A 17012-nucleotide genomic window follows, 5' to 3' on the forward strand; every position below is an offset into this window, starting at 1 on the left:
CTTTATTTTGTAAAAATATTATGATAGACACCAGATGACACAATGATAATTTAACAATAGATTTATTCTTCGGGGTACCTTCGGGTAATTAGGCCCTAAAATTAAATTGCGACATCTGAGTAAAATTACTCACGGTCCACATGCAACTAAGTAACCATGAAAAAAGTTCATAGTTTAATTTATTGTGAAAGAGTGACCATTTTTTTGATTAAAAAACGATAATATTAACCAATCGGAAGATTAACAAGTACAATCGGTACATCACCTTACTAGAAACACACATTTTCTAGGACATTTTTCATCCTTTTCGGAAGAAATGTCGCCCATATAGACCTTTTCGGAAGACATGTCGTCGGAACATGTCCTCTGCGAAGTTTCATGCCTGAAAGTTTTTCCGGACGAAATTTTGATTCTTTTCCAGACGAACGTGGTACCCACATTGACTTTCTTCAATAACGAACGATTCATTCTGAACGACATTTGGTGACGACATGTCTTCCGTCCGTAGGCACTATCAAATAAATATTTAATATGTAATAATAAGTAAGTTTATTAATAATTTATTTTTATCTTTTTAGACGACATGTCGTCCAAAAAGCTGCTCGTCATTTTTGTTAGGAGAGCTGCATCGTCCCCATTCTGGACCACCATGTCCTCCGGAAAGCCCTCTGTGGTGTTTTTACAACAGGTTAACAATATGCATTTTACTAGCCTAAAAACGGCACATTACAAAACACAAACCAGCTGTACGATTACAATATATTTCACAAACACTACAATAACTTTCAATTATTAGGAGTAATGAAAGGATCCGTCCTAATCCATCCGGATGAAGTCCATATCGATTATAAACGATTCACAACAGTTGATTACATCGCGAGATACTTGACCTCTATATGATACATTTTACAAACATTGCATTCATTTTTGAAAAGACAATCTTTCATTTCATTGAAAATTAACAACATGCATACCATTTCGTAATATATCTTACTATAATTGACTTAATAATAATCTTGATGAACTCAACGACTCGAATGCAACGTCTTTTGAAATATATCATGAATGACTCCAAATAATATCTCTAAGATGAGCAAATGCACAGCGGAAGATTTCTTTCGTACCTGAGAATAAACATGCTTTAAAGTGTCAACCAAAAGGTTGGTGAGTTCATTAGTTTAACATAAATAATCATTTCCATCATTTTAATAGACCACAAGATTTCATATTTCCATTTCTCATAATCATACGTCCCATGCATAGAGACAAAAATATCATTCATATGGATTGAACACCTGGTAACCGACATTCACAATATACATAATAAGAATATCCCCATCATTCCGGGATCCTCCTTCGGACATGATATAAATTTCGAAGTACTAAAGCATCCGGTACTTTGGATGGGGCTTGTTGGGCCCGATAGATCTATCTTTAGAGTTCGCGTCAATTAGGGTGTCTGTTCCCTAATTCTTAGATTACCAGACTTAATAAAAAGGGCATATTCGATTAGATAATCCAACCATATAATGTAGTTTCGATTACTTGTGTCTATATCGTAAAACATTTATAAAAGCAGCTCATGTATTCTCAGTCCCAAAAATATATATTGCAAAAACATTTAAAAAGGGATTAATGAAACTCGCGCATATAAATATTGTAAAACAGTTATTAAAACAGTGCATGTATTCTCAGCCCAAAAATGTAATGAGTAAAAGGGAGCAAATGAAACTCACGCATATAAATATTGTAAAACAGTTAATAAAACATTTGCATGTATTCTCAGCCCAAAAACGTAAAGAGTAAAAAGGGAAAATGAACTCACCTATTGTATTTTGTAGTAAAAATACATATAACAACATTGCACAAATGCAGGGTTGGCCTCGGATTCACGAACCTATATCAGGTATATATATTAACACATATAATAACATTTAAACAAGTTCGTATATTAATATTTATTAATAAATAACTTAGTTACATCTAGTTAGATAGTTTAAATAAATGCTTAAAATTTAAATATTAGATTCATATTAAAGTGTTCTAATTAAAATATATAATGTATTAAAGTTTATATATATATATATGATTATATTAAGATATTTTCATATATTATGTGTAATTTAAATAATAATAATACTTTAGTTTTAAGATATTATTATGTAATATGATATATGTATATAATAAATATGGTTTTGTAAAAACATTATTTGTTTGATAATATAATAATTATAATAATAATAGTAATTCTAATAATAATAATAATAATAATAATAATAATAATAATAATAATAATAATAATAATAATAATAATAATAATAATAATACCTAATATAAACAACACGCGTTCTATTAGGGTTTCCCCAAAAACAGATCGAGATAGCAGAAGTACCATAGAGAAGGGTTTCATCATCGAGCAATCGTTCAAAAAGAAAATTATCATCATCCTCATCATCATCTTATCTTCCCTTCCACATCATTATCATCGTCAATCGAGCACTCAATTTTTTTATCGGTATAGTTACAATAGTTTGAAATTAGATTTCAATTTCCCATGAATCCGTATGATTTTGTGTAACCCTAACTGTAATTTATTATGAATCTGTTTGTAGTTAGGGTTTTTAAGTGGCTTCTGTTGAATGAGGGGTGTATCGAAGCTATTTCATAGCAGAAGAACTCGTTATGGTATTCGACGACTCCGGCAGTTAGATTCACCTCATTTGACGCCAAATTTACACCGTCGCCCCATAGACCGTTGACATCATTACCATTGCGTATCGGTATTTGTCAAAAACTTAACTAATTAAAATTCATTTTCCTATTTGTAAGTTCTGTTTTACCTCTAATCTTAGTTATAAACCAATTGCTTATGATTCGAACATAATTCAGTAATTGTAGTAGCAGTAGTTGTATGAATTTAATTATTTGTGTTATCTTCGTATAGAACAGAAATAGAATAGGTAGTTATAGGACGATGATGATGAAGGTGTATTATTTCGATAGTGGGAATGATACCATTGATGTGTGAATTGACCTAGAATTAGTAGTAGTAATGACTAATTATTATATGTGTGTATTTGCGTTGGTGTTCTTGTATGTGCAGCAGGTTTATCAAATCGCAAGATAAGGTAACGGGGAGTGGTAGCTTGAGGTTTATTGGTGGTTGGTTTTGTGCAGCCCAGGAACGAAAAGTATATGTAGTTTTATGTGAGGGGGGTTTGATATAGTGCACAATATGAAGTGGAACAAATTGTAGGTGTAGCAGTTCAAGATACGGTGTTGTTTTCTGAACAAACAAAAAGGAAGTAATAGCAGCAACATATGTTAGTATTTTAATGGTGCCGGTTGGGATTTAATGCGAACAGAGAATAAAGTAGTACCGCAGTAGAAGTTACCTGCAATTCGTGACGTGTTGTGGTTTCAAACAAGGGTAATCGTAGCAGCAGAAGTAACTAAGGTGGAGAGGTGGTTTGGTGTTCTCTGGTGGTGGTGATTTTAATGGGATTCGAATAAACCGAGATCAAAGGAACACGTGCATTAGCAACAGCCGAAGATTTGCAGGTTGTGGTCGTGGCTTCCCAGTTAGACAGAAGCCGAAAACAGAAGTTACCAGTGGCAGTTGGTTACAGAAGAAGATGAAAGAGCAAGAAGATGGTCATGGGTCAAAGTGGTTCATGAGTGAATTGGTTCAATGTATATGTATGTATATATCAATAATATAGGTAGATAAAGATATATGAAGGTAGATAAATATAGATAGTGATAGATTGTGATAGCCAACAGAAAGGTGTACTAGTGTGTAGCAAAAGAGATTAATAAATGGAATTTGAGTTCCATTCTTGTGGCCATCGAATATATGGAAGATATATAATAGGAGACTTACAAGTGGTCTCTTTAGTGGTGATGTTAAATCATACAGATAATGCAATCTATATATATACTATAGATGTTAAAGTCCAACACTAAAAACAAAGGAATATATATACCGTAAGATTTGTTGAAGATGAAATTGATATTCTTTGAATATGAAAATAGAAAAGAAGTAGAAATAAGAACAATTTAATTGATGATGGTTGTTTTGTTTGTAAGAGACGAGTAGTCTCAGTAGGCAAACAAAATTAGTTGTTGGATGATAATGATAAGTAGGGTACCTATATATATAATAAGATAATTAAATTACATTCAATCAACTAATATCAATACCTAACAATTAGTTAGTGGCAAGGGAATCAAACATCACACACTCATTATATTTGTTATATTTATATATTTGTTTTGATAGTTTATAATTAGTATTACTAATAATTATTATTATTATAACTATAGTAATAATACTATCAATGTCATAAATATTAATAACACAAGTTTATAATGATATAATAGTAGTAATATTATTACTAATGATAATGATAACAATTACCATGAATGTATAGTAATAATATTGTTAATATCAATAATTCGAATTTTACTAATATTATTAATAACAACAGCAATATTAATAATAATAATAATAATAATATATATCAATTTTCATATATTAACTTATTCATACCAAATTTCAAATATTTATACATATATATATCTATATATATATTTAGTTGCTTACAATCATTTGTTCGTGAATCGTCGAAAACAGTCAAGGATAAATGAATACATGATTACAGTTCAAAGTTTTTGAAACATCAATATTACAGACTTTGCTTATCATATCGAAATCAAATAAGATTTAAGTTTAAATTTGGTCGGAAATTCCCGGGTCATCACAGTACCTACCCGTTAAAGAAATTTCGTCCCGAAATTTGAGTGAGGTCGTCATGGCTAACAATAAATATATTTTCCTGACGAATATGAGCTGATAAATAGAGTCTTATCATTATTGAATAATATGGATAAAACAATTTGATTACTCGAAGCGTAAGAGTGAAGCTATCACAAAAGATTGAAATAGGAAAAGTAAAGATTCGTCTTAACTTTTGACAGAGTCAGGGTTGAATTTTGAAAGTAAGGTGTATCTTAATTTTTGACGTAGTCACGATTGAATTTAGAAAACAGTATGCGTCTTAACTTTTGACGTTGTTTTGGTTGAATTCCGTAATTCAAGGGATATAAAGAAAATTTTCGAAATCTAAAAGATTTGATTCTTTGGCGAATAAAGGAATTAAGATCTCTATAATTAAATATGGGGATCTGCCTCGATTACTCTGTCTGATATTTCCATTATAAATTAAGCTCTCCCGTTCCATTATTCTCACCATTCCTATACTTTCTTTCTTAGTTCATATATCCAAAAGATTGTGAAAATGCTTAATCCAGTTCTAATCTTTGATATTTTTCTAATTATCAGTTATCCTTCTTTTCAATCTTCCATCAGAAGAATCTGTTTACTTCTACTATTACCTTGTGGTGATACTATTCTTAATTATACCGTGTCTTTATATTACTATTTGTATTAATATCCACGGTTTGTAATCTCCGTGTTGTTATTGGGCTTTATATTTTCCCTTATTTATCGAAGCTTCATGCTCTTAGTTTTCTCTTCCCGACTTTAAATCAAGCGAATAATGATCCAGAATTCCTAAATGTGGAGTTTCAAATGAATTTAATGTTCTAAACAAGAAAGAAAGTAATCGCATGATTTGATTTGTCAAATTACCCGAACCTCTAAGAATAGAACTATCAAGAATATATTTTCTTGATATGTTCAGAAGTTAAGTAGAATGAGAGAGTTTTGTAACATGGCACGTGATGATGTTATGATCTGTGAATCATCACGTCCCATTAGAAACTCAGCATGACTTACTGTAATATAATCACGGTGATCAAGTGTCATTATATTATACTAACTCATGCATCAATTCCCAACATTACTTCAAAATCATTCATAATTTAAACTTGAAGGTTTACAGAATATAGAAACTAACAGTTTCTATATGATGTAACACTGATAGCATGAAGAGATTAATGATTTCTGATAAGATTAGTTATGAAAATATATTCAGAAATATCGAGGATATTTATAATGAGAGATACGATAATATCTCGGAATATCTAAGATCAAAGGATGATAGAAACTATTGTCCGCAAGGGTTTAGAGTAAGGAGCAAGATATTCACTAAAGACTTTAGCAGACATTGAATCATTTGGATTCTTTGAAGTCAAACTTATTCTTTGTGATTTGTCCACTGCTTTCTTCATAGTTTCGCATAATCTGGTTTTCGGTACTAAATTTTCTATTGAATGTTTCCAACATAATGATACACAGGAAGCACGAAGAGGTATATAATTTCGGACGAAAATATTTATGAAAATATCCTCTGAAATATCGAAGATATTGATGATGATATTTTGGAATTTCTAAGTTCGATGGTTGATGAGGAAGATTTTCCGCAAGATTTTAACATGAGTACGGAGCAAGATATTCATTGAAGGTTTCATCGGATCCAGAATTACCTGGATTCTGTGAATATATGGTATGGTACTTGTATTTGTCCTTGGTCTCCTTCGTGGTTAGCTCACTCCGTTTTCCAGTTCCAACTTTTCTGAGCTTTTCCAACATACTATTCTTTATCATCAAACTTTCGATGATTAAGGTCATTTACGGTTGTCTATGGTTTCTGTTGCTTCATTCAGCTTTTTCAACATTCAGAGTATTGATTTGTGACTGAGCGCTTTTCAGAATTTCAGACCGAGAGATCATAATTCTAAGAGATAAATGTCATACATATAACTGTTGATGTAGATATGCTGTGAGTTTTCAAAGTACTGATTGCTGATTCCTGGTAATTGTTATGGCAGTTCTCGTTACAAGATGCGGATGAGTATATGATAGGGTTTCAATGGATAAATATAGTGATTTATCGGAGAGGTTTAAGCCAAGGAGCAATGAGGTTGCTGGTAAGTTTACTGCTAATGTGGTGGAATATAAACGGTTCCCAGGTAACGATGATGAAAGGTAAACTTATATATCAAAGTTATAATAAGACTTATTCGAATGAAAGGTCGATGTACTAGCTGGAGCTGTGACAAAATTTGCTACTTTGAAAAGGGATCGCAAAGTTATTTTTGCTAATAAATGCCAAAGGATCTGACGTGTCTACGTGTTAAATTTTTATTCAGTTGCTGAGAGTTTCTCAGGTGCATAACTAGATGCATAAATCTTTTCTTCTGTAGATGAAGTGTGGTTGATTCATCCTATCATTTGAGGTGTTTTTCAAGAATCATGAGAAGTTTGAACGCAGATTGTAATCGTCAAGATACAAATGAGGTTTAAGATGAAATCAAGTGGCAAACCTGAAGAGATGTTTAGTTTCATATGTTATAATCAATATTTTTTTTAATTGTCCAATTTTATTAGTCCGCAGTCGATAATCCACAGTTGACAGTCCAATAATTCATATATAATTTAATATATAATATTCGAATTAATTAATACGTATCGTGACCCGTGTACATGTCTCAGACTCGATCACAACTCAAACTATATATATTATTGTAGAATCAACCTCAACCCTGTATAGCTAACTCCCACATTACTGTATATAGAGTGTCTATGGTTATTCCAAATAATATATATAGATGGGTCGATATGATATGTCAAAACCTTGTATACGTGTCCCGACATTTAAAATGCGTAAAATAAATAACAGAATTTAAATGACGATAAATAAAGTGCGTAAAGTAAATAAAAGAAATTAAATGACGATAAATAAAATTGCGATAATTAATTTGCGATAAATAAAATGTGATCAGTTAGCTAGGAACAGTTAGCTAGGATTTTGTTAGCGTGGATTCTTAACAAAATTTCTCATAGTTAATTTGTTTGTTTCTAACAAATTTTATTTTGTCCAATGTTTTCTTCATTATGCCACTTGTCGGATTTTGATATGTCAAAATCCAAATATGAAATTGAATGAAAATGGTTATTCTGTGATGAACGGATTCGTATAGCTGTGGTTGCAAGTAGGATAGTAAATGACTGTTGAATCAGATTCGAAGAATGTACAGTGTAACTTATTAATGCGAAATCTAAATATTCCTCGGGTATTACCTACCCGTTAAAATATTTTTACCATTAACAGTTTGTACAATAAGAATTTTAATTACATTCTTTATGAAAACATATATACATATATATTTTCTTCAGACGTAATTATGGATTTAATGAGTCAATGTGATATTAAACTCGTGAGTTTTACGGCTAGAACGAGGGTACATAATCTTTAAAATATTAGAGATTACATAATTACCATGAAGGACGAAGATAGTTTATGTAGAACGATTCGTAAAATGATTCGTAGAACAATGATTATGCTTGAGGTATAGATTGCGAGGTTGAGACGTGTGATGATGTTGTTGTTGTTGGTACTCCTTGGTATCCATGGTGCGTATGACGTTGATTTTCGAGGTATAGATTAAGATGTTGAGGTGTGGGATGCGGATGTTGATGTTGGTGGTAGTACTGGTTATGCTGCTGGTGCTGCTGCTGGTGTTTGTAACCTTCGCACCATATTCTCTAAAGTCACTACCCGAGCGCGAAGCTCGTTGACTTCTTCTATTACACCGGAGTGATTTTCGGTTCGGACAAGCGGATAAATATAATCTAGAATTTGGTATAGTATATAATCGTGGCGAGATACTCTGGAAATGAGAGAAAAGATGGTGTTTCGAACAGGTTCACCGGTAAGTGCTTCAGGTTCTTCGCCAATAGGGCAATGTGGCGGATGAAAAGGATCACCTTCTTCTTGTCTCCAATGATTGAGGAGGCTACGAACCCATCTCCAATTCATCCAGAATAGATGATGACTGATTGGTTGATCCATTCCGATCACACTACTTTCAGAGCTTGAGTGGGATTCCATTTCAGAATCCGAGGGACTTGAACTAATGACGAATTCCATTTCATACGATTGAATAAAGGATTTTTTTTTTTAGATATGAAATGATTTTCTGGCTAACGGATGGTATTCTTAATTACATAGAATATCCATATATATAGAACAAAAGGTTTCGTAGATTACGGAGAAATTTACGGGATACGCCAGGCAAGGTTTACAGTAACAGATATGCTAAAATATGAATCTTGTCTATACACTATTCATGCAATCAATGCAGCAAGACGTGTCTAGACTAAGAATGATAAGCAGATAATTTTCGACACAAAATGATAAGCAAAACTTTTTGACATGCAGACCAGGTCGAAGTCCAGACTCACTAATGCATTCTAACGACTATCAGTTAGACTCACTAATGCAAGACCTGGTTCGCTAAGACCACCGCTCTGATACCAAATGAAAGGACCCGTCCTAATCCATCCGGACGAAGTCCATATCGATTATAAATGATTCACAACAGTTGATTACATCGCGAGGTACTTGACCTCTATATGATACATTTTACAAACATTGCATTCGTTTTTGAAAAGACAATCTTTCATTTCATTGAAAATTAACAACATGCATACCATTTCGTAATATATCTTACTATAATTGACTTAATAATAATCTTGATGAACTCAACGACTCGAATGCAACGTCTTTTGAAATATATCATGAATGACTCCAAATAATATCTCTAAGATGAGCAAATGCACAGCGGAAGATTTCTTTCGTACCTGAGAATAAACATGCTTTAAAGTGTCAACCAAAAGGTTGGTGAGTTCATTAGTTTAACATAAATAATCATTTCCATCATTTTAATAGACCACAAGATTTCATATTTCCATTTCTCATAATCATACGTCCCATGCATAGAGACAAAAATATCATTCATATGGATTGAACATCTGGTAACCGACATTCACAATATACATAATAAGAATATCCCCATCATTCCGGGATCCTCCTTCGGACATGATATAAATTTCGAAGTACTAAAGCATCCGGTACTTTGGATGGGGCTTGTTGGGCCCGATAGATCTATCTTTAGAGTTCGCGTCAATTAGGGTGTCTGTTCCCTAATTCTTAGATTACCAAACTTAATAAAAAGGGCATATTCGATTAGATAATCCAACCATAGAATGTAGTTTCGATTACTTGTGTCTATATCGTAAAACATTTATAAAAGCAGCTCATGTATTCTCAGTCCCAAAAATATATATTGCAAAAATATTTAAAAAGGGATTAATGAAACTCACGCATATAAATATTGTAAAACAGTTATTAAAACAGTGCATGTATTCTTAGCCCAAAAATGTAATGAGTAAAAGGGAGCAAATGAAACTCACGCATATAAATATTGTAAAACAGTTAATAAAACATTTGCATGTATTCTCAGCCCAAAAACGTAAAGAGTAAAAAGGGAAAATGAACTCACCTATTGTATTTTGTAGTAAAAATACATATAACAACATTGCACAAATGCAAGGTTGGCCTCGGATTCACGAACCTATATCAGGTATATATATTAACACATATAATAACATTTAAACAAGTTCGTATATTAATATTTATTAATAAATAACTTAGTTACATCTAGTTAGATAGTTTAAATAAATGCTTAAAATTTAAATGTTAGATTCATATTAAAGTGTTTTAATTAAAATATATAATGTATTAAAGTTTATATATATATATGATTATATTAAGATATTTTCATATATTATGTGTAATTTAAATAATAATAATACTTTAGTTTTAAGATATTATTATGTAATATGATATATGTATATAATAAATATGGTATTGTAAAAACATTATTTGTTTGATAATATAATAATTATAATAATAATAGTAATTCTAATAATAATAATAATAATAATAATAATAATAATAATAATAATAATAATAATAATAATAATAATAATAATAATAATAATAATAATAATAATAATACCTAATATAAATAACACGCGTTCTATTAGGGTTTCCCCAAAAACAGATCGAGATAGCAGAAGTACCACAGAGAAGGGTTTCATCATCGAGCAATCGTTCAAAAAGAAAATTATCATCATCCTCATCATCATCTTATCTTCCCTTCCACATCATTATCATCGTCAATCGAGCACTCAATTTTTTTATCGGTATAGTTACAATAGTTTGAAATTAGATTTCAATTTCCCATGAATCCGTATGATTTTGTGTAACCCTAACTGTAATTTATTATGAATCTGTTTGTAATTAGGGTTTTTAAGTGGCTTCTGTTGAATGAGGGGTGTATCGAAGCTATTTCATAGCAGAAGAACTTGTTATGGTATTCGACGACTCCGGCAGTTAGATTCACCTCATTTGACGCTAAATTTACACCGTCGCCCCATAGACCGTTGACATCATTACCATTGCGTATCGGTATTTGTCAAAAACTTAACTAATTAAAATTCATTTTCCTATTTGTAAGTTCTGTTTTACCTCTAATCTTAGTTATAAACTAATTGCTTATGATCCGAACATAATTCAGTAATTGTAGTAGCAGTAGTTGTATGAATTTAATTATTTGTGTGATCTTCGTATAGAACAGAAATAGAATAGGTAGTTATAGGACGATGATGATGAAGGTGTATTATTTCGATGGTGGGAATGATACCATTGGTGTGTGAATTGACCTAGAATTAGTAGTAGTAATGACTAATTATTATATGTGTGTATTTGCGTTGGTGTTCTTGTATGTGCAGCAGGTTTATCAAATAGCAAGATAAGGTAACGGGGAGTGGTAGCTTGAGGTTTATTGGTGGTTGGTTTTGTGCAGCCCAGGAACGAAAAGTATATGTAGTTTTGTGTGAGGGGGGTTTGATATAGTGCACAATATGAAGTGGAACAAATTATAGGTGTAGCAGTTCAAGATACGGTGTTGTTGTCTGAACAAACAAAAAGGAAGTAATAGCAGCAACATATGTTAGTATTTTAATGGTGCCGGTTGGGATTTAATGCGAACAGAGAATAAATTAGTACCGCAGTAGAAGTTACCTGCAATTCGTGATGTGTTGTGGTTTCAAACAAGGGTAATCGCAGCAGCAGAAGTAACTAAGGTGGAGAGGTGGTTTGGTGTTCTCTGGTGGTGGTGATTTTAATGGGGTTCGAATAAACCGAGATCAAAGGAACACGTGCATTAGCAACAGCCGAAGATTTGCAGGTTGTGGTCGTGGCTTCCCAGTTAGACAGAAGCCGAAAACAGAAGTTACCAGTGGCAGTTGGTTACAGAAGAAGATGAAAGAGCAAGAAGATGGTCATGGGTCAAAGTGGTTCATGAGTGAATTGGTTCAATGTATATGTATGTATATATCAATAATATAGGTAGATAAAGATATATGAAGGTAGATAAATATAGATAGTGATAGATTGTGATAGCCAACAGAAAGGTGTACTAGTGTGTAGCAAAAGAGATTAATAAATGGAATTTGAGTTCCATTCTTGTGGCCATCGAATATATGGAAGATATATAATAGGAGACTTACAAGTGGTCTCTTTAGTGGTGATGTTAAATCATACAGATAATGCAATCTATATATATACTATAGATGTTAAAGTCCAACACTAAAAACAAAGGAATATATATACCGTAAGATTTGTTGAAGATGAAATTGATATTCTTTGAATATGAAAATAGAAAAGAAGTAGAAATAAGAACAATTTAAATGATGATGGTTGTTTTGTTTGTAAGAGACGAGTAGTCTCAGTAGGCAAACAAAATTAGTTGTTGGATGATAATGATAAGTAGGTACCTATATATATAATAAGATAATTAAATTACATTCAATCAACTAATATCAATACCCAACAATTAGTTAGTGGCAAGGGAATCAAACATCACACACTCATTATATTTGTTATATTTATATATTTGTTTTGATAGTTTATAATTAGTATTACTAATAATTATTATTATTATAACTATAGTAATAATACTATCAATGTCATAAATATTAATAACACAAGTTTATAATGATATAATAGTAGTAATATTATTACTAATGATAATGATAACAATTACCATGAATGTATAGTAATAATATTGTTAATATCAATAATTCGAATTTTACTAATATTATTAATAACAACAGCAATATTAATAATAATAATAATAATAATATATATCAATTTTCATATATTAACTTATTCATACCAAATTTCAAATATTTATACATATATATCTATATATATATATATATATTTAGTTGCTTACAATCATTTGTTCGTTAATCGTCGGAAACCGTCAAGGATAAATGAATACATGATTACAGTTCAAAGTTTTTGAAACATCAATATTACAGACTTTGCTTATCGTATCGAAATCAAATAAGATTTAAGTTTAAATTTGGTCGGAAATTCTCGGGTCATCACAAGTAACATGTACCACAGTGAACCAAATGTCATTTGTTTATCGGTCATTGAAGCCGGTCTTCTCTGGGTTTTAACTCACAGTATTGAATGCTCATTTGGTCGCTTCTCGAATGAATCAGCTTCATAATACATAAACAATACCTCTTACGTAAGGAGCGTTTGTGAATCGTATATTTGCAAAGATTAATTGGTGTGCTTGAAGGTCTTATTGGATGACATCCGATAACTAAGTTATATATCAACTTGGCATTCGTTGCTGAAACTTCGGTATCGTCGAGCTCCGATTAAGAAACTTTGTCTACTAGATCGGATCATACCAATCTATCCACTTGCAAGTCGCAACGGGAGAACTATGAAACAAAAAATGAAATTAGCTTATGATGTAATATTTCGTTACTGAGCATAAATATTAAGCAAATAAATTTAACTAAACCGGATAATTAGGAAAACGATGGAATCATCGATATGCATTTCGATCTGACGATGACATTCGGATAACGGCAACTTCGCCACACTCACAGTATCTCGCCGTTTCGAATTCGCTGCAAAAATGATGATGGTGAGGTTGAGGTTAGGAAAATGTTAATGATAGTGCTTAAATAGATGAAAATGGTCAGCCAATTTTTTTTTTAATATTTTACATTTTTTAGATGACATGTCATTCGGGAAAGTTACCCAGAAAAAAAATGTTCTAATTGGAGCCAAAAATAAGTTCACGAGGGAAATACAAATCCAAAATAAAAAATGTTTTCTTCGGGACGACATGTCGCCCTGAAAAAATAGCGCGCACAAAAATATACTTTTTGGAGCCAAACTTGTTATCACCAAAGAAAAATAAAAAAATGAATTACCTTTATAGACGATATGTGTCGTCCAGAAAAGTATACAATCAAACTTTTCAGAAAAGCTTGTCAAAAGTAAGTTTTCGTCTTGTGAATCTTTTCTTAATGACAACGTGTCATCCAAAAAGGTGTCATCCGGATATATAAAGTTCCTTGTAGTGTCAGGAAATCCAAATCAGGCCAATTAAGGGTGTGTTTGGCACACCAGCTTATTGGAGCTTATGGGAGCTTATAGGAGCTTGAGCTTATGATTTTAATAAGCTCCAGGTTATAAGCTTTGTTTGGTAGACATAAAAAGTAGAGCTTATGAAAATCATAAGCTCTTAAAGGATAAGCTACTTGTAGTAGCTTATGAAGAAAAAAAAATAGAGCTTATGAACTGGAAAATAACTTTCAGCTAGTTTACCAAACACTTATAAAAAATAATAAGTTCCAGCTACCAGCTTTTAAAATAAGCTCCAGCTCCAGCTCTAGTCCATAAGCTCCAGCTCCAGCTACAAGCTCCAGCTCCAGCTATTTTCATCCAAACACACCCTAAGTGGCAAAATAAAAGAACGTAACAAACGTCCCCACCAACATACTGAAAAAGCCGTTTACTAAGAAACTAATCAATACAAACATAAACACAGAATAACCTAACAACTGATTGCACTAAACATGATAAAAAAAAAAAAATTAACAGTAACACCATCCGCCACCCACAGAGACCTCAAACTCAAAAAATAAAGGTAGGAAATGATTTTTGAACAATTATATTATCTCTGCTTATTGATACATTATTCCAACAATTGAATATGTTAGGTGTAAGTTTATACAAAAAAACTCAAAAATGCTCTAACAAATCTAACTAAACAAGCAACTAAAATGCTCCAACAATTCCTACATACTTGAAATGCAATTACTCACAAGCTTATATATAGTAATAACTAGTGTTCGAACTCTCGCTTCGCGCCGGAGGTTCAGTTTTTAATGTATTTTATTGCGTTTAGTTTGTAAAATTATTTCGTGGCTAACGATGATGTCGTTGAAGCGCAACTCGAGTCGAACTAAAATGTATATCTCGTGAAAGATTTAAATGTTATTTTAAATTAACAATATATGTACATCTCCGCGTTTCGCTTGGAATTGTCGACTTTTAAAAATTTAACGCAAAATCAACGTGTATGAAAAGTACCCCAAATATTTAGCGTTTTTTAAAAAGCGTCCGTTTTGCGTATAGTTAGTGACATTGTGTTCCTAAAATTATTTCGAGTTTAACGATGGTGTCAGAAAATTTAACTCGATGCGAGCGAGAGGATATGACCCGTTGAATATTTGGGTGGAATTTATTTAAGAATTTTTATGAAAATAATTATTTGACACTTTACCTCTTGTTTGGGGTCGATTTAATTTTTTGAAGAAAGTGGTGGGGACATTGTAAGTGAAATGAAATTTAGAAAGAAAAAAAAGTGAAAAGACGAAAACGTCCTTAGTTACTATTCATCATTTTTGTGTAATAGCTAATAAATTAATTTCCTATGGTTAGAAATGAACAAATCATATACTCAGTACTTAATTTGCTCACCAATGAAGTTTTGTTCCTTTCGCTCAACACATACTATACTAATCAACAAAATGCAATTATTCACCCAAAAGTCTATTTGTTTTGTCCAACATGAAGTCTACGACGGATAGCTAACCTGAAATCTAGGGAAAAAAAATTATTATTTTTCTTCTTCCTTTTGTAATCTAATGAATCTTTTATGATTTTTAATTTGAGGGTAAGATGGAAGGAAGTTGTATGGTGTGCATCAACAAAATTATTAAGATAGACCATTGATCGGGAATGTGTTTGGTTAACCAGACAAAAATACTATTAACAAAGGTTCACTCGTGAATGGTTTGCATGTGATATGAGCCCTTTTACATTGACCCACTCATTTGTCTTTACTCATTTTGGAATTTTTTTTACTACATACTTATTCAAGGGGGAAATTGTCAATACAACTTGTGTTATATGTGGCAAGTAATAATAATACCAAAGTTAATGATAATACATGAGTTTATTAAATGTGGTGCTTTAAAAATAAGATAAACAGAGTTGCAGGGATAACTCAATTCATTTTTATCACCTTTAATTTTATACCCAATCAATGTTATCAAGATGGCATAATATTAAACTGGTGTTCAAATACATTTTTCAGAGGTGGATCAACTTCTTCAAGCGTAACTTAGAATCTTTATCTTTATGATCCTCCTCGTTGGTGTATCAAATTATTACATTTTTATATTCCATGTGTTTCATCTACAATTTGCTATTTATGTAAAGATAATGTAATTAATTGATATAACATATCACTTAATAGAAAAACGACCACAACACATCATCATCATATTACACATTACACATTACACATATAATAAATATAAATATATAATTACGGAGTAATAATTTACCGTACTTATAAACCTTCTAAAGCAAAAGTTAATTATTTTCCTAAATATTAGTAAATCATTATGGTTCTTGTAAGTTTTGGTTGTTTCGTGTTTGGGTCTAGTTTGTATCTTATTAGGTTTTTGATCTATCTATTGATGAAATATCCACATTTATGTTAATTTTTTTTTTTTTTTGAAAAGCAAGTAAAACTTTCATTGATAAATGGAATATTTACAAAGCCCTATAAACTATACATTATGATGAGTCGTGAATATGGATAAAAAAAAATGAACCCGGAATCATAAAAACATGAACGAAGAGACACTAAACCCCGCGGCACTTGAGTGAATTCGAGCTGGGCTGGAGCGGCCAGACAGTACCGCTAACGCGATGACAAAGTTGACCACTACAACCCATTTAACCAAGTGAATAGTGGGATCTACGACATGTCTTCATGACCCGTTTCGAGACCGTATGAGAGCT

Source organism: Rutidosis leptorrhynchoides, chromosome 1, assembly GCF_046630445.1.
Source record: "Rutidosis leptorrhynchoides isolate AG116_Rl617_1_P2 chromosome 1, CSIRO_AGI_Rlap_v1, whole genome shotgun sequence".
NCBI lineage: Eukaryota > Viridiplantae > Streptophyta > Magnoliopsida > Asterales > Asteraceae > Rutidosis > Rutidosis leptorrhynchoides.